The sequence below is a fragment of the Delphinapterus leucas genome, chromosome 2 (genome assembly GCF_059928025.1).
Source record: "Delphinapterus leucas isolate spDelLeu-1000000601 "Yukka" chromosome 2, BTC_Dleu_Yukka2, whole genome shotgun sequence".
NCBI lineage: Eukaryota > Metazoa > Chordata > Mammalia > Artiodactyla > Monodontidae > Delphinapterus > Delphinapterus leucas.
Genome location: NC_143130.1, coordinates 71,760,576 through 71,780,830, shown reverse-complemented (window position 1 = coordinate 71,780,830; position 20,255 = coordinate 71,760,576). Strand labels below are relative to the sequence as shown.

At 42.5% G+C, this 20,255-nt stretch overlaps 1 long non-coding RNA gene across 1 annotated transcript in view; it reads right to left on the bottom strand.

The window, feature by feature from the left end:
* The window catches only part of LOC111177743 (uncharacterized), a 35,958-nt gene that overhangs the window by 10,308 nt on the left and 5,395 nt on the right, over window positions 1–20,255 (bottom strand). The window contains exon 3 of the long non-coding RNA XR_002645450.3: window positions 1–20,255. This exon is cut by the window's left edge and continues 10,308 nt beyond it. This is a non-coding gene — a long non-coding RNA (uncharacterized LOC111177743).

Sequence of the window (20,255 nt, the reverse complement as noted above, 5' to 3'; positions counted from 1 at the left end):
TTTATCCAGCACCTACATCGCACTCAGCACAGTGCAGAGCACAAAGGAAGATGCAGCTCCTGCTTTGAAAATAAATGTCTAGGATCCTCTACTGGATTTATGCTCCAGCAGGGCGTAGGTTGGGGGGCAGGGCGGGGGGCAGGGACCAGCCTTCAGCACCACCACCCCCATACACTTTTTTTTTTTTGCGGTACGCGGGCCTGTCACTGTTGTGGCCTCTCCCGTTGCGGAGCACAGGCTCCGGACGCGCAGGCTCAGCGGCCATGGCTCATGGGCCCAGCCGCTCCGCGGCATGTGGGATCTTCCCAGACCGGGGCACGAACCCGTGTCCCCTGCATTGGCAGGTGGACTCTCAACCACTGCGCCACCAGGGAAGCCCCTACACTTTCTTATTTCCCTTGAGCAACTTGGGGTGTTCTCGAATCTGCTGTGTGTTCTGAGGCCTTGTCTGGGTTCTGAGACCAAATCAGGACTCAAAGAACAGGGCAGAGGGTGAAGCAGATGTGGGCAGCCAGGACTCTGACATGGAGTAAGAGCAGGCAGGGAGCACGGGGAAAGAAAGCACAGTGTTTTCTCATGACTAGAGTGTGAGTCAAATTAAATACTTCACTTAATGTCGCCATACTACTGTTCCAGTCCCCGTTTCTCTTACCACTTCATTCTGCGATCTCGCACTTTACAAATCCTGACGTATACTTTAAAACTCAAGATCCACACCATAGTAAATTTTAACCGTGCAAGTCTTTGGAACACAGAAGCATTGATAAGTGTCCATGGACATCTAAGAAATACACAAATATTATACACGCACATCAGCTCCTCAAGCAAAAGTCCCACTTCCCACTGCCAAATGTTATTTTTTACAGCAGCTCTGCGAGATGAGTGAAGGCGTATATTTCACGAGTGAGCCACTTTTTATAGAGTGAAAGAAAAAAACAAAGCCCCAACACTTTTATTGCTTTTTAACCAACAGGATTTCTGAATGCAGATGAGTGAATCACCTTTGCCATGATTGGCTGCCTGAGTTTCCTTGTCACACAGACAGCAGGCTCAGTGGACGTGACTTGTATTCTCATGAGTCCAGGGAAAGATAAAAGACTGACATTGCTACCAGTGAATTATGAGATTTGTCTTTATCAGTAAAAATAAGGTCATAACTGAGCACAGCCATCGCCTATTATATGTATGTTCCATCTACTTTTCTGTATAATATGATCCAGTGTGCCAGGGTGAACTGGAGTAGCCTGGTGTATAAATTAGCTATTTTAAAAAGCTGCATTAAGACTTTAAGGCCACCAGTGTACCTTTTAATGCATTGATGCCACTCTTCAATAGATACCTGTCTCCTTTACTTCTGACCTGCATTTTGATGACAATCTGGTGAAAAGGTAGCTGGAAGGACTCTCCTAGGTATATTCGAAATTAGAGAGAGGAAAAAAAATGTTGCACCACAACCAGATCCTCAACGAAAAACTACCCAATCATGGAACTGAGTTCCTTGTAGGAATTTCTGAAGAGAACAATTCACTAAATAATTAATTATTTTGGCATTCACTTCTGGAGCAATTTCTCTGTGCAAGGCACTAGGCAGACCTCTGAAGTTCCAGCTCTTCCAAAGCTAACAAGAGGAGATGTGTTTTACATCATGGAAGTTCTTTAGGAGGAGAATGATAAAGGAGATCATGGATATTTTCTGAAACATCGTTTTGGAAATAGTTTGAGAAACTTGTTTTTGTGTCTAAAACAAGCTGACAGACTCGGGCACGGGGAGCCTGCTGAGCTCCCAGGCCAATCCACTGCCCTCCAAAGACCCCTCCAGGCTGTGTGGGCCCTTGGCATAGGAAGGAGGCTGAGGGGAGAACAGGAGAGGCAGACAGAAGAAGGGGCCCTCAGGGAGGAGCAGGAGAGGACTGGAGGGAGATTGCTCCGCCCACTCAGGCACGGGAGCCTGCTGAGCTCCCAGGCTGGTTGCCCGCCCTCCAAGGCCCCCTGTTGCCCCCACCCGCAGCTGCACTGGTCTTGGGTGCATAGGAGGGAGGCCCGGGAAGTCAGGAGAGGCAGGCGGGAGGGGCCCTCCCAGACCCCAGACGGGAGGAGCAGGAAAGGAGAGGAGGGCGTTTGCCCCGCCCACTCCAGCCCAGGAAGCCTGCTGCGCTCCCAGGTGAGGTCCCCTGCCCTCTGAGACCAGGGGTGGGGAGCACGCCTGGGCCCCTTCTGTTCCTTGAGCCTAAGCCCCACCCCGCACAGCCCCCAGGGCCTTTTCCAGCCCTGTGGGTCCTGAGCATTGGCTCTGCCCACCGCCCAAACCTCGCCCTTGCTTAGGCCCTGCTCTCCACAGCCAAGGCCTTCCACCACCACCACCCCCCTGCCCCCCGCTTTTATTTTTTTCCCTCCTCCTCTTTTTTACTATTGTGGTACTGATGTACCTTCTGGTTGTTGATTCATCTATATTTTTATTTTTACATTCTTTCTAACATATCTGTTAGTTTCCTACTCTAATTTTATTTTTTACATTGTTATTGTTCTCTTTATTTTTTTTTTTTTTTGCCACCCCACGCAGCTTGCAGGATCTTGGTGCGCAAGCCCCGGGGTCAGGCAGACGCTCCTGCAGTGAGAGCTCCGAGTCTGAACCACTGGACTAACAGAGAACCTCAGACCCCAGGGAATATTCATCAGAGTGAGGTCTCACAGAGCTCCTCATCTCAGCACCAAGACCCAGCTCTACCCATAGCCACAAACTCCAGTGTTGGAAGCCTCAGGCCAAACAACCAGTAAAAAAATATGTCACAGATGAAGGAGCAAGGTAAAAACCTATAAGGCCAAATAAATGAAGAGGAAATAGTCAATCTACCTGAAAAAGAATTCAGAGTAATGATAGTAAAGATGACCCAGAATCTCAGAAATAGAATGGAAGCATGGATTGGGAAAATACAAGAAATGTTTACTAAAGATCTAGAAGAACTAAAGAACAAACCAACAGAGATGAACAACACAATAACTGAAATGAAAAATAAACTAGAAGGAATCAATACCAGAATAACTGGGGCAGAAGAACAAATAAGTGGGCTGGAAGACAAAATAGTGGAAATAACTGCCAAGGAGCAGAATAAAGAAAAAAGAAGGAAAAGACTTGAACACAATCTTGGAGACCTCTAGGACAACACTAAATGCACCAACATTCGAATTATAGGGGTCCCAGAAGAAGAAGAGAAAAAGAAAGGGTCAGAGAAAATATTTGAAGAGATTATAGTGGAAAACTTCCCTAACATGGGAAAGGAAATAGTCACCCAAGTCCAGGAAGCACAGAGAGTCCCATACAGGATAAACCCTAGGAAAAACACACCAAGACACATACTAATCAAACTAAAAAAAATTAAATTCAAAGAAAAAATATTAAAAGCAGCAAGGGAAAAACAAAAAATAACATACAAAGGAATCCCCATAAGGCTATCAGCTGCTTTTTCAACGGAAACTCTGCAGGCCAGAAGGGAGTGTCAGGATACACTTAAAGTGATGAAAGAGAAAAACCTACAACCAAGATTACCCAGCAAGCATCTCATTCAGATTTGATGGAGAATCCAAAAGCTTTTCAGACAAGCAAAAGCTCAGAGAATTCAGCACCACCAAACCAGCTTTACAACAAATGCTAAAGAAACTTCTCTAAGCAGGAAACACAAGAGAAGAAAAAGTCCCATAAAGACAAACCCAAAATAATTAAGAAAATCGTAATAGGAACACACATATCGATAATAACCTTGAATGTAAATGGATTAAATGCCCCAACCAAAAGGCACAGACTGGCTGAATGGATACAAAAACAAGACCCGTATATATGCTGTCTACAAGAGACCCACTTCAGACCTAGGGACACATACATACTGAAAATGAAGGGATAGAAAAAGATATTCCATGCAGATGGAAATCAAAAGAAAGCTGGAGTAGCAATACTCATAACAGATAAAATAGACTTTAAAATAAAGACTGTTACAAGAGATAAGGAGGGACACTACGTAATGATCAGAAGATTAATCCAAGAATATATAACAATTATAAATGTTTATGCACCCAACATAGGAGCACCTCAATACATAAAGCAAATGCTAACAACCATGAAAGGAGAAATCGAATAATAGTAGGGAACTTTAACACCCCACTTAAACCAATGGACAGATCATCCAAACAGAAAATAAATAAGGAAACACAAGCTTTAAATGACACAATAAACTAGATAGATCTAATTGATATTTATAGAACATTCCACCCCAAAGTAGTAGGATACACTTTCTTCTCAAGTGCACATGGAACATTCTCCAGGATAGATCACATCTTGGGTCGCAAATCAAGCCTCAAAAATTTAAGAAAATTGAAGTCCTATCAAGCATCTTTTCTGACCACAATGCTATGAGATTGGAAATCAATTATAGGAAAAAAACATAAAAAACACAAATACCTGGAGGATAAATAGTGCACTACTAACTTACCAAGAGATCACTAAAGAAATCAGAGAAGAAATTTTTAAAATACATAGAAAAAAATGACAATGAAAACATGACAACCCAAAACCTATGGGATGCAGCAAAAGCAGTTCTAAGAGGGAAGTTTATAGCAATTCAATCTCACCTCAAGAAACAAGAAAAATCTTAAATAAACAATCCAACCCTACACTTAAAACAACTAGAGAAAGAAGAACAAAGAAAACCCAAAGTCAGTAGAAGGAAAGAAATCATAAAGATCAGAGTAGCAATAAATGAAATAGAAATAAAGGAAACAATAGCAAAGATCAATAAAACTAAAAAGCTGGTTCTTTGAGAAGATAAACAAAATTGATAAACCGTTAGCCAGACTCATCAAGAAAAATAAAGGAAGAGGATACAAATCAATAAAATTAGAAAGAAAAAGGAGAAATCACAACTGACACTGAAGAAATACAAAGGATTATAAGAGACTACTACAAACAACTATATGCCAATAAAATGGACAACCACGAAGAAATGGACAAATTCTTGGAAAGGTATAACCTTCCAAGACTGAACCAGGAAGAAATAGAAAATATAAACAGACCTATTACAAGTAATGAAATTGAAGCTGTAATTAAAAATCTTCCAACAAACAAAAGTCCAGGACCAGACGGCTTCACAGGCGAATTCTATCAAACATCTAGAGAAGAGCAAACACCGATCCTTCTCAAACTCTTCCAAAAAATTGCAGAGGGAGAAACACTCCCAAATTCATTCTATGAAGCCACTAATCACCCTGATACCAAAACCAGAAAAAGATATCACAAAAAAAGAAAATTATAGACCAATATCACTGATGAACATAGAGGCAAAAATCCTGAACAAAATACTAGTAAACAGAATCCACCGGCACAGGCTTCTCTGGTGGCGCAGTGGTTGACAGTCTGCCTGCCAATGCAGGGGACATGGGTTCGAGCCCTGGTCTGGGAGGATCCCACATGCTGCGGAGCAACTAAGCCCATGCACCACAACTACTGAGCTTGAGCTCTAGAGCCTGCGAGCCACAACTGCTGAAGCCCGCACACCTGGAGCCCGTGCTCCGCAGCAAGAGAGGCCACCGCAGTGAGGCCTGGGCACTGCAATGGGGAGTGGCCCCCACTGGCCACAGCTGGAGAGGGCGCGCACTCAGCAATGGAGACCCAACAGAGCCAAAAATAAATAAAAATAAATTAAATTTAAAAAAGAAAAGAATCCACCAGCACATTAAAGATAATACACCATGATCAAGTGGGATTTGTCCCAGGGATGCAAGGATTCTTCAGTATACACAAATCAAACAATGTGATACACCATATTAACAAATTGAAGAGTAAAAACCATATGATCATCTCAATAGATGCAGAAAAAGCTTTTGACAAAATTCAACACCCATTTATGATAAAAACTCTCCAGAAAATGGGCATAGAGGGAACCTACCTCAACGTAATAAAGGCCATATACGACAAACCCACAGCAAACATCATTCTCAATGGTGAAAAACTGAAAGCATTTCCACTAGGATCAGGAACAAGACAAGGATGTCCACTCTCGCCACTCTTATTCAACATAGTTTTGGAAGTCCTAGCCACAGCAATCAAAGAAGAAAAAGAAAGAAAAGGAATACAAATTTGAAAAGAGGAAGTAAAACTGTCACTATTTGCCAATGACATGATACTATACATAGAAAATCCTAAAGATGCCACCAGAAAACTACTAGAACTAATCAATGAATTTGGTAATGTAGCAAATACAAAATTAATGCACAGAAATCTCTGGCATTCCTATACACCAACAACGAAAAATCAGAAAGAGAAATTAAGGAAACACTCCCATTTACCACTGCAACCAAAAGAATAAAATACCTAGGAATAGGGCTTCCCTGGTGGCACAGTGGTTGAGAGTCTGCCTGACGATGCAGGGGACACAGGTTCATGCCCCAGTCCGGGAAGATCCCACATGCGGCAGAGTGGCTGGGCCCGTGAGCCATGGCCGCTGAGCCTGCGCGTCCGGAGCCTGTGCTCCGCAACGGGAGAGGCCACAATGGTGAGAGGCCCGCGTACCGCAAAAAAAAAAAAAAATACCTAGGAATAAACCTGCCTAAGGAGGCAAAAGACTTGTACACAGAAAACTATAAAACACTGATGAAAGAAATCAAAGATGACATAAACAGATGGAGAAATATACCATGTTCTTGGATTGGAAGAATCAATATTGTGAAAATGTCTATACTACCCAAAGCAATCTACAGATTCAATGCAATCCTTATCAAACTACCAATGGCATTCTTCACAAAATTAGAACAAAAAACCTTACGATTCACATGGAAACACAAAAGACCCTGAATAGCCAAAGCAATCTTGAGAAAGAAAAGCGGAGTTGGAAGAATCAGGCTCCCTGACTTCAAATTATACTACAAATCTACAGTAATCAAGACAGTATGGTACTGACACAAAAACAGAAATATAGATCAATGGTACAGGATAGAATGCCCAGAGATAAACCCACATACATATGGGCGCCTAATTTACGACAAAAGAGGCAAGAACATACAATGGAGAAAAGACAGCCTCTTCAATAAGTGGTGCTGGGAAAACTGGACAGCTACATGTAAAAGAATGAAATTAGAACACTTCCTAACACCATACACAAAAATAAACTCCAAATGGATTAAAGACTTAAATGTAAGACCAGACACTGTAAAACTTATAGAGGAAAACATAGGAAAAACACTCTTGGACATAAACCACAGCAAGATCTTTTTTGACCCACCTCCTAGAGTAACAGAAATAAAAACAAAAATAAACAAATGGGACTTAATTAAACGTAAAAGCTTTTGCACAGCAAAGGAAACCATAAACAAGACAAAAAGACAACCCTCAGAATGGGAAAAAATATTTGCAAATGAAACAACAGACAAAGGATTAATCTCCAAAATATACAAACAGCTCATGGAACTCAATATCAAAAAAACAAACAACCCAGTTAAAAAATGCACGGAAGACCTAAATAGACATTTCACCAAGGAAGACATACAGATGGCCAGGAGGCACATGACAAAGATGCTCAACATCACTAATTATTAGAGAAATGCAAATCAAAACTACAATGAGGTATCACCTCACGCCAGTCAGAATGGCCAGTATCAAAAAATCTAGAAACAATAAATGCTGGAAAGGGTGTGGTGAAAAGGGAACCCTCCTGCACTGTTGGTGGGTATGTAAATTGACACAACCACTATGGAATACAGTGTGGAGGTTCCTTAAAAAACTAAAAATAGAACTACCATATGACCCAGCAATCCCACTACTGGGCATATATCCTGAGAAAACCATAATTCAAATAGAGATATGCACCACAATGTTCATTGCAGCACTATTTACAATAGCCAGGACATGGAAGCAACCTAAATGTCCATCAACAGATGAATGGATAAAGAAGATGTGACACATATATACAATGGAATATTACTCAGCCATAAAAAGAAACGAAATTGAGTTATTTTTAGTGAGGTGTATGGACTTAGAGTATGTCATACAGAGTGAAGTAAGTCAGAAAGAGAAAAACAAATAGTGTATGCTAATGCATATATATAGAATCTAAAAAAAAAAAAAGGTACTGATGAACCTAGTGGCAGGGCAAGAATAAAGAGATAGACACAGAGAATGGACGAGGACACGGGGTGGGAGGGCGAAGCTGGGGCAAAGTAGGAGTACCATCAACATATATACACTACTGAATGTAAAACAGTTGGCTGGTGGGAAGCAGCCGAATAGCACAGGGAGATCAGCTGGGTGCTTTGCGATGACCTAGAGGGGTGGGACAGGGAGGCTGGGAAGGAGGCTCAGGAGGGAGGGGATATGGGGACACGTGTATGCATATGGCTGATTCGCTTTGTTGTGCAACAGAAACTAACACGGTATTGTGAAGCAATTATACTCCAATAAAGATCTATTAAAAATAGAAATAAAAAAATAAAACAAGCTGACACTGAATCCTATAGAAAATGAGGCTTTTTATGTGTAGGATTGAAAACAGTGAAAGATTCTGAAAACGGTATCTCTTCCACATAGTCTTTGGCCTCGAACTTGCAACCTCAGTTTCCTTGCAGCTACTTCTGCGATAACAAGTGCCCCTATTCACTGCCACAACACAGGAGACGAGATTCCCTCAATAAAGTCTCCTCTCCCACAGCAGCAACAAAGGCTGGGCAGCCCAGCAGTGGGACTGGGGCTGTGAGGGTGACAGAGATAAGAGACACAGGTCTGGGTCCTCAAGCAGCTCACAAATCATTCACTGAATAAATAATTCTTGAGCACCTACAACGTGCAATTGCTCTATTTGGCTAGCTGTGCTTTGAGGGCACAAAGTCAAGGGAGAAAACAATTGAGAGCCTTTTTTTAATATACAAAGAACCCATTCATTCGTTCCCTCACTGATTCATTCAATTCACTTTTATTGAAAACCTAATATGTGCCCGACATTGTTCTAAGCCCTGGGGAACAGTGAACAAAACAAAGTCCCTGTCCTCGTGGAGTTTACACCCAATGGGAGAGAGAGACAATAAAAAGCACATACATGATATATACATATTTTACACATATACATTTATATTGAGGTGTGTATAATATAGTGGATTCTGGATCCCAATCGCTTTGATTCAATCCCAGCTCTGTCAATTACTAGCTGTAGAGCCTTAGGGAAATTATTTAGCATATTTACGTATAATATATGCGAAGTGTTTAGAACAGAGCCAGGCACTTGGTTAGTATTATATGTGTGTGCCATTAATATAAATTCCCTACTTACCAGGTAGAGATAAAGTGGAATTTTAAAAAAAGACATACAGATGATGGGGGTGATCAGAGAAGGCCTCTCTGAAGGAAGGGACATTTGAACTGAGACCTGAATGAGATAAGGGTGAGAGCCATGTTGGTAACCAGGGAAGAGCATTTCAGGCAGAGAGAATGGCGGGTGTAAAATCCCTGTGGTAGGGTCATGCCTGGGGTGACAAGGAGCAGTAAGTCGCTGAGAAAGGCTGAAGCAGAGAGAAGGAAGAAGGAAGGCTGGTGAGGTGCCCGTGGGCTGGTTACATCAGGCCTTGTAGGCCAGAGTAGGGGTCTTGGATACTATTCTAAGAGTAATGAGAAGTCAACAGAGAGTTCTGAGCAACGGAGTGACAAAATTTATGTTTTAAAATCTTCTTTGTATGATGGTTCCTCAAAGCATTAAAAATATAATTACTACGCAATCCAACAATTCCACTTCTGGGTGTATACCCAAAAGAATTGAAAGTAGGGCCTCAAAGAGATATTTGTATGCCTTTGTTCATAGCAGCATTATTCACAATAGCCCAGAGGTAGAAGCAACCAAAGGAAGGACATTCTGACACATGTTAAACCTGGATGAAACTTGAGGATATCACGCTAAGTGAAACAAGTCAGTCACCAAAAGACAAATACTATATGATTCCACTTATACAAGGTACCTAGAAGTGTCAAATTCATAGAAACAGAAAACAGAATAATGGTTGCCAGGGACTGGGGTAAGTGGGTAATGGGGAGTTGTTTAATGGGTACAGAGGTTCAGTTTTGCAACATGAAGATTTATGGAGACGGGTTGCACAACAATGTGAATGTACTTAACTGCTGAACTATATATTCAAAAATGGTTAAGATGTTGTATGTACTTTAAAACAATTTTTTAAAAATCTGTGTGGAAAAGAGACCGGTAGCAAGTGAGAGTGGAACAGGTGTTTGTTTTCTATTGCTACACGACAAACTAACCCAAAACTTAGTGGCTTAAAACTACGATCATTCTATTCTCTCTCACAATTCTGTGGGTCAGTTGGGCTCAGCTGGATGGTTCTTCCGCTCCAGGTGACATCAGTCTGGGCTGCAGTCTATGAGGGTACCACTGGCTGAAATGCCCAGGATGCTCACCCACAAGCCTGGAACCTCTGTGGGGACCATGAAAAGGCTGGGCTCAGCTGGAACTCTGACAGGGGGGCTTCTCCCTCACTCCACAGCCTCAGGGCCTCTACCCCCTCATGTGGACTTTCCACGTGGCCCCTTCACTTTGTCTCTCCAGCAGAGTCGCTGGACTTCTTACAGGGGGCTCAAGGGCTCTCAGAAGTACAAAAACGTTCTCAATGCTTACACCAGAAATGCACCGAATCACATCTTTCCACGTTCTGTTGATTAAAATGGGTCACAGACCAGCTGAAATTCAATGTTGCAGAACCAGACGGGCATGACTCCTAGGAGGCCTGATTCATTGGGGACCATCTTTGGACAGTAGCTAGGTGGTTATTGCAGCAATCCAGGTGAGAAAAAGCAAAGGCTTCGACCAGGATAATAGCAGTGGAGGTGGTGAGAAATGGTTGATTTAGAATATATTTTGAAGGTAAAATCAGAAAGATTTACTGATGACTCAGATATAAGCTAAGAGAAAATAAAAAGAGCCAAGGATGAGTCTAAGTTTTTTGGCCAAGCTGGTGGTGTCCTTAATCAGCCAGCCAAGTGTCACCAAGAGCAGTGGGCTTGGAGCCTTGGGGTCAAATCCTGCCTCTGTTATTTATCACCATATTATCTTGGTAACTCGACGTCTCTGAGATTCTACTTCCTGATCTGGAAGATGAGGATAATACCTGCTCACCCTTGGTTGTAAGGTCAGCATAGGATCCAATGAAATCTTGTATGTGAAAGCAACCGCCTTGAGTTCATCACAGATGCAGTGGCCGTAGGAAAACCACACACCTTGAAATCATGAAATCTGGTTCCATCCCAGGTCCCTCTTAGACTTGCTGTAAGAACTTGAGCAAGTCATTTACCCTCGCTTTGTATGTTTCCTTATAAACTCAGGCCGTAATATTTGCACTGCCTGCGTCAAACGCATTCTGTGAGAATCAATCACAAGAACGTGGAAAGCACTTTTGAAAAGGCATAAGACGGCAAATGGAAGGTATTATTATTGCATCACTAATGACAGATCCAATATCTAGGCTTGGGGTAAAAAACAACAACGATAGGGTAGAATCTATATAATCCACCGTTTCTCATGTGACCCAGGGGTTCCAGGCTTGGCTTAAGGAACAACCAGGGGAGAATACCATTCAGAAGCCGCTGTAAAAAACACAACCCATAATTGCAAGTCAATCATAAGCATGGCATGAGAGTTGGTGAGTTATTCATAATAATGGAATACAGGTACCGAGCTTGTATTTGTAGCACTTTCACTCTGAGGGAAACTGTTTTGTTACTTGATTTTTTTAATGCACCGGAAAACTAAGGGGTGAAAGCAGCAGGTCATGTCATGGAAGCAAAGAAACAGCAGGAGCTGAGAAAAGAAAGGCCCAAATAAACGTCTTTCTTCAAAGGCGAGTGCGTGACATCTGGGACCAGGCCAGGTTCTGGAACCCAGGGCAAGGACAGCAGGACAGGAAAAAAACTCCAACATCCCCAGCAACCAAAGACAGCCTTTGGATTTTAAGGGCTCATCTGAAAGACACCGGCGCAGTAAATAGCCTGGTATTCAATTTATTCTCTGCAGAGGAATAAAAGACTGAGTCAATGCTGCAAGGATGTGAACTTGGGTTCTGAGGGAGTCAGGTGCGCCGGATGGTTTAAACACTAAACCGGCCCCTTCAGGCAGGGGAGCACAGGACATGGAAAGCAGTCATCGCCTTTTAAAAAGAGTGTTTCTGTTTTCATTATCTTTTAAGACTGTAGTCAGTGTTGAACGATAATAAGAAACTGGCATGGGGAAAAACACGCGCCCAATCACAGGCGTACACAATAAAAATGCTATTATAGACTTTTGTGAATATAAATAGTTTTTAAAATGAGGCTGCTATGACTGGCATCTTAGATGCTACCTGAAAAAGAGTCACGTTTATATATTCCAACAGTTGCACCAGTCCCTGGTCTCAGCTTTCCACCGCAGAATGGGCTGGGTAATTTTTTTGGAATGAGTATCAATGCAGACCAGTTGTGGGGTAAAGAAGGGGGGCGAGGATTGAAGTGGAGGGAGCACAGAGAGCAGAGAAAAAGGACTTGATGCCCGACAGGCGAAAGCTGAAGAGGACAAAGAAACAGGAAGAATAAAAAGGAATAAGGACGGGTTTACTCAGAATCCCGTTAACAATGCATCCTCAATCGGCCCTTAGGAACAGGCTTCGCTTGGTGATTTTGTCCCTACATTTAGCCACAATCCCAAACAGTCAGGGTGGCTGTTCCTTTGCTTTCCCCATTCCGGTGAAGGCATGGCAGTAATTAATGAGTATTCATTAATTACCTGCAAAAACATAATAATGTCCCTGCCGAAATTTCCTTTAATGGAATTACTCCCCCCTGCCCCCATATACACATGAGCTCACAGACGTCAAGGGGGCCTAGTTGAAAAGCAGGGGCACTTTGAAACGCCATTGCGGGGAATCTCCTGGTGCTCCAGTGGTTGGGACTCTGCGCTTCCACTGCGGGGAGCACAGGTTCGATCCCTGGTTGGGGAACTAGGATCCCTCAGGCCTTGCGCCCAGCCAAAAAAGAAAAAGAAAAAAGAAACGCCATTGTCAAGGTCAAAGCTCGGTGTGAATAATATGAAGTGAGTGTAAGCAAGGGTTTTCTGACACTGGGGAGTGCTGAACCCTGGAAGCATAATCAAAAGAGCTTGTAGAATTTCAGAGGCATGGGCCTTCCCGAAGGTGGAGATACGGAGTAGAATAACCACTGCACATCTCTCATATCATTCAGGTACAAATACTTACTCAACCAGGCAACGATTCATGGTGGTTGGTCTGCTGACTCTGAGACTACTGGGCACCAGCTGGAAAGGCAGTGGGGGCGTGGATATCTACCGAGTGAGTTTCAGCATCCACAATAGGTCCCATCCACTTACTGGTGTTGAGCCCCCAGAGTGTGCGTTAAGAGATGAACACATACAGGTGGAAAGCACCACAGGGTAGTTGAGAATGTGGCACCAGAGCTGGGTCATTGCCATCTGGGCACCCCATGAGGGCCTCAAAGCAGGACTCAAATCAGCCTGCTCTTCTCGCCATCTCTCAGTGGACCTCCCGCCACTCTTGGCTCTTTTAGCCCGTGGCACCACCGTTGTCCTAGTTTCCGACTCCAAACTGAGAGTCAGCCCTCCCTGATGCCGTTGCTGCCCCTTCTCCTCCTCCCCGTTCATGGCAATCTGTCTGCCACCAAGTCCTTTAAGACTCTCCCCCATCTATCCCTTCTTTTCAAGTCCCTCTGACCTACCCAAGCTGAAGCCATTTCTCCTCCGTAGGAGCTTCCCTCCCAGTCTCCTTCTGTTCTCATTTCCTTCTTCTTCCTCCAAACCATCCTGACATTGTGTCCAGATTGATCTCCCAATGTATGAATGGGCTCATACCATTCCTCTGCTCAAAAACTTTCAAGGGCTCCCCACTGCCTATGCAACAAAGCCCAGGATTAGGTACCCTGTCATTCAGCCAAAGCCACCTTCCATTCTCCCACTGTCACATGTCTGCTTGGTGTTTTACCTTCTGCTCTGCTTACACTCGGTTCAGCCACCACCTCCACTGCCTGGCCATCCCCTGGCCTGAAATGACATTTCTCTTCCCTGAAGCTATAGACAGTATACTTAGAGTCTCTAAGTGTATTTGGCAATACTCTTCCACATACACGTCCATGCGGCAATTCACGGCTCACTACCTGTGGCATCTTATCTGTTTCACATGACATTGTGCTGTTATTTAATGTTTTGCCTCTTTGTGTCTCCACTGCCTGATCAGGTTGAAAGCTCCTTGGTCTGCAAGCACTGCCCACATCTTAATTTGTTGGTGTATCTTAACCAACTGCTATGAACAGAGTAGGTGCTCATTAAATACTTATCAACTTAGGAGGGGAAAACCTTAAGAGCATTCTTCTCACAAAGGTCTTGAAAGTCAGCAATCTGTTCTGAAAATTACGGAAAAGGACTGCCTTCCCAAAAGGCTCCAGCTCTGGATAAGGCAACACTCCCCCTATGACCCACTTCATTTCACCTCCACAGCTCAACTCAAATTAAAAATTCAAGAGCTTTGCTGGAAACACCTGCCAGGAGTCAACACAGATCCCAGAGAGGAAATTCTGTAAAGGCCCCCGGATCTAACCCAATCATGATGAGGTTAATTTTGGCTCAAGCCCTACAGTTGGGGTTACAAGGACAGGCTCTGGCCTGAGCAGAGTGACAGCACATCCAGGCCCCCAGGGGTACACACACGCCCACCTGCATGCAGACTCAGACATACATGATCATCCTCAGCAGAATTTTGAAACTCCATTCCCAAATCGCCCATGGAATTGAATTTCTGGCATCTGCGTGCATATATGGATATGCGTTCTCCATTGCTTGTTTACACAGAGCATAAAACATCACTGTAGAGGAGTCGCCAATTTATGAACAGTTTGTCTGCTTCAAGTTCATTTGTTGGCTATTTGGAACTCAGATCGCATTCTTCCCTGGAAGCAACAGTGTGCCCAAGCCCACTTAACCCTTCACGTACTGTGTCTTAGTACCACAAAATGATTTTCATTCTATTCATCGGGGGTTTGCAAACTCAAATGCCTGCAGTGGCCAGGTGGACAATGTAAATGAGGAGAGTTGGGTCAGGAGACCAGGGAATGATGGAGACCACTGCGCATGTCCCATCTAAAGGGTGCAGCCCCTCCCCAGCTCCAGCAGTGGCTGCCCTGGGAGAATGCAGGCCCAGTGCAGCAGGTCAGGAGAAGCAAAACACCAAAATCTCAGGTGAAAATAGTTGGTGAAAAGATTTATACACAGTGTAGATGAAATAAGACACATCGTTGGGCTGAAATTGGGCTCAGGCTTGCAACCTCTACTTAATAATGTTGCTTCTTTGAGGAGAAAAGCATTTTAAAAAGAAAGCATTTTAATTTCTACAAATCAACACCAGGAAAGTACTTCCCCTCTTCTGGTGAGGTGGGTGGCTCTTCCTGGGTACCAATCCTTGCATGAGAGAAGGCTAACGTCTCTGGGGTTCTTAAAACCCAAGGCTGCTGTAGGGTCCCTGGTCTAAATCTAAGCCCCACACCTGGCCCCATCGCTGAGTGTGAAGATGTGACCTTTCCACTCCTTTCTGATGTGTCAGGGTCATTTGTTAATAGGGTATGTGTAAGTCAGGACCTGCCCGTGTTTTGCTTTATGTTATGGTGCTGGTTGTTACTATTGCTCTATTATTTTGTATGTTTTTGTTTGTTCGTTTGTTTGTTTTTACTGATTATAAATGTTATATAAGTTCACTGTAGAAAATCTGTACATTTTTCCCTCCTTGAAGTAATCACTGTTAATAGTGATTTCCCATTTTTCAACCTTTTCCTTTCCAATTTTTTTCACATTACGTAAGGGTAGTGGGTTGAATGATGCCCTCCACTCCACTTCCCCCTAAAAAAATTATGTCCATATCCTAATCTCTGGAATCTGTGAACATGACCTTACTTGGAAAAGGAGTCTTAAGGATCTTGAGATGAGAATTTAGCCCATGGCACCAACGTTGCCCTAGTTTCCAGCTCCAAATCTAGTTATCCCTCCATGATAGATTATCCAGGTAGCTCCTAAGTCCAGTGACAAATATGCTTAGAAGAGACACACAGAGGAGACACACAGAAGAGGAGAAAGCAATGTGACCATGGAGGCAGAGACTGGAGTGATGCGGCCACAAGTCAAGGAATGCCAACAGCTACCAACAGCTGGAAGAGGAAAAGAACAGATTCTCCCCTAGAGCCTTGGGAGGAAGCACGGTCCTGACAGATTTCAGACTTCTGGTCTCAAGAACTGTGAAAGAGTAAATTTCTGTTTTGTCAATTTTGTGGTAATTTGTTGAGGCAGCCCTAGGAAAATAATACAACAATACGTGAATAAATGGATGTAATTAATTCAAACAATACAGGATTATGTAAAGTAAAAAGGGTGATAGTCTCTTACATGCCACACAAATCCCTCTCTGTTCCCCATGAGTAGTAACTGTTTGGTAATAACCTTTCTAGGCCTTTTCCTATGCATGTCACACACACACCCACAGACACACACACACAGAGGCATATGCACATAAATATAATTATATGTCTTTTTTCAAATAAATGATAGCATGGTATTCTGCTATTTGCTCTTTTTAAAATTCAATATTTCTGGGGGATATTTGCATGTCTGTACATAAAGATCTGCCTTATGCTTCAAAATGACTGCAGTATATTCTATGAACATAGGCTATGTCATTGTTTTCAGTGATTCTAAACTTAGTAACAATATTACAATGATAAACCAAAGTTGACTGTATTCACTTGGCTACAACTGAACTTATTTCCCCCCTTTTCAATCTACACATTAAATATAGATATATAGATATATATATAGAGAGAGAGTGTGTGTGTGAGAGAGAGAAAGAGAGAGATATTAGTACTGTTCACCAAATATTTCTGGCTGTCTTCTGCCCTTGGAATTGGGTGTGACCCAGTGACTTGCTTTGGCTAGTGATATGTGAGCAGAAGTCACTAGTGTCATTTCCAACTGGAATCTTTAAGAGTGTGTCCACAATTTGTCTCATTCTTCTTCCCCTGCAGAGCAATTGCAGAAGCACTAAAGGGAGCCTCCATCAGCCTAGCTCTCTTGGTAAGGATGACACAGAGTGGAGGGACAGGGAATTCCCTGGAGGTCAAGTGGTTAGGACTCCATGCTTTCACCGCCGAGGACGTGGGTTCCACCCCTGGTCAGGGAACTAAGATCCCACGAGCCTCATGGCGTGGCCAAAACAAACAAACATTTGACACCCCAGAGTGGAGGGACATATAGTGTGAACAAGAAATAACCTTTGTTGTTTTAAATCACTGAGATTTGAGGGTTGTTTATTGCTGCAACACAACACAGCTAATCATAACTGATTTTACATATATAATATATATGTGATATATACATTATATGTCATTGTACATATCATATTAGTTAAACTATATATACATTTACATATTTTATATATTCATATATATATATATATCCTACCCTTCTAAAATTGGAGAAAGCTTAAAACAAGTAGTTTGAAAGAGAAATGTGTGGTTTATTACAGCCTGCTCAGTATTAATCAACAATGCAATTAACAATATACTTTTTACTTCCCGTTTAGTTATTTATCCTTTTTACATTTTCCCTAAGATGATGAACTTAATGCCAGTGGAAATGAAACACCATGCTATCAATATCAGGCTTCTCACACTGGCCATAAGTAAACAAATACGTTGTGTGGATATGTGGGTCCGTGGACTTTTTTTAAATCTCTAAATGCCACTATGCTCTGCATCTATTAATGAGGCTGTAGGTTTCAGGTTATTTTCTTTGGTTTAATGTACATTTGAATTAACAGTGCTCTGCGGGCTCAAAGAACAGCCCTTCTCTCTTGCTTCTGGATGGGGGATTGGCAGGTGCTGTTTGCATTAGGGAGTGAGGAAGTGCTTTTCTCTGATCAAGTGATGCCTCAAGCTGATTAAAGAACGTTGTTTGTAGAACTGGAAGGGGATCAAAATGCCTTCAGTGCTCCAAGTCAGAAAAGACAAGGCCTTGAAGCCTAATATGGTGAATATAACAAGAGCCTTATGGTTTCAATGAAAGATATTGAAGAGCCAAGCCCTTTCTCTCCTGGGGAGAAGAATATTTTTTAATGATATCTCTTAAATTGTCAGATTTAATAGAAAAAAATTGAGAAGAAAACCCTCCTGCTTTTCCCCACCCAAACACTGCAATCAGAGAAGTTTCCTTAATCGTGGCTCTGACCCCATCACAATTCTACACGGAAGATGGGCTGCAAATACGGGCAGCCTCCCGCTTTCCTGGGCTTGATGACGGCAGTCAGTGACACGATGAATGACGCCTCTGATGATGACATTTTAAATTTAAAATTCAAATATTCAAAAATGCCAGGGTGACCTATCACCTGTCACAGTGGGATTTTAAGAGAGGATCTTAATCTGGGGGATACAGCATCACTCCTCTTAGTAGCAACTAAGGGGTAAAACAAAAGGAGATGGTTCTTACCCACCAGATGCCCTAGACACGCTGCCCGCTCCAAGTTGATCCTGTGTTAGCAAAAGGGGCTGGACGCTATGCAATGATTCCTCAGTGAATTCTGGGCCCAGCGTAAATCAGTGCTGCTTGAAGATTAATAGAACGTGAGTTTGTATTGGGGGAGTTTTCTCCTCCTTAGCTTGAACTAACCAAGGCAGCATTATCTATCATTCATTTACTTTCATATAGCCTCTGAATTATTGGCTTGGTTCTCTCTTTATTTTTTAAGTCATTTATGCTGCTCTCAGATACTTAATAAATACCATCGTTTTAAATATAACTTATTGAGTTCAAATGTTTGTTATAAAGCATTATTATGGTAGTGCTATGGTCTGAATGAACAAAATTCATATGTTGCAATCCTAACCCCCAAAGGTGATAGCATTAGTAGGTGGGGCCTTTGGGAGTTGCTTGAGGTGGAACCCTCATGAATGGAATTAGTGCCTTATAGAGGAGGCACCAGAGAGACTCCTAGCCCCTTCTGCCATATGAGGATTCAATAAGAAATCTGAAACCCAGAAGAGGACCCTCACCCAACTATGTTGCCACTGTGATCTCCAACTTCCAGACTCCAGAACTGTGAGAAATAAATTTCTGTTTTTTATAGACTACCCAGTCTGTAGTATTTTGTTATAGCAGCCTGAACAGACTAATAAAGGTAGGCAGGATTCTAAGATGGTCTCAGGATTCCTGTGCCCCAGTGTACACACACCTTCCCCAGGTTACTCAGTTAAACACTGATCTAGGTGCTGCTGTGAAGGGATTCTGCAAATGCAATTAAATTCTCAAATCAGTTGACCTTAAAATAGAAGATTATCCTCAGTGGCCCTTAAAGGAACTGGGCTCTCCAGGTGAAAGAGATTTTGAAGTGTGAAAGGGCCTATGGAGGGGCCACATGGCAAGGAACTGTGGGTGGCCTCCTAACATCCAGCCCATCTTTAGAGCCCTGCCTAATATCCAGCAAGAGAAGAGGGGCCAGGGTCCTACAGCTGCAAGGAACTGAATTCTGCCAACAACTATGTGAGCTTGAAAGAAGACCCCAAGCTTTAGAAGGGAATCAGCCCAGCTGACACATTGATTTCAGTCTTGTGAGACCCTGAGCCAAGAACCTAATTCGGCCATGCCCCGGCTTCTGATTCCAGAAACTGAGGTAATGAATGAGTGTTTGAAGCTGCTAAGTTTATGGTAATTCATTATGCAGCAAAAGAAACCTAATACGAACAGAAATAGGCCTTGCTCTGGCCTAAAATGTAAAGAAAGTTAAGTATAATGTAATTTTAACTTTCGGCCCTCATTCTTCTTCCTTTAGAACAAGATAACAAATGTGTAGTTTAACATGCCTTTTGATTATTAAGTAACTAAATTTAAGGTTTAAAATCTAATACTTTGTTTATATTTATCCAAAACCTGGAGGATTTCCTAGAGGTTAGGATTATTACTAAGTACTCCTTATTCTCTTTTCCATTTTTTTTCACAACATTTCTACCATCATTATTAGGTTTTAGAATTCAAAGTTTATCATTGTAAGATATAAAATGGAATTCACTTTCCCAAATTCAAACATACGCAGTAACAAAACAGTAAAATAAACAGGAGAACTCCTTGTAATACATTCATCCAATGAAATAACTCTTCACCATGACTGGTATTTCACTGGTAATAATAATC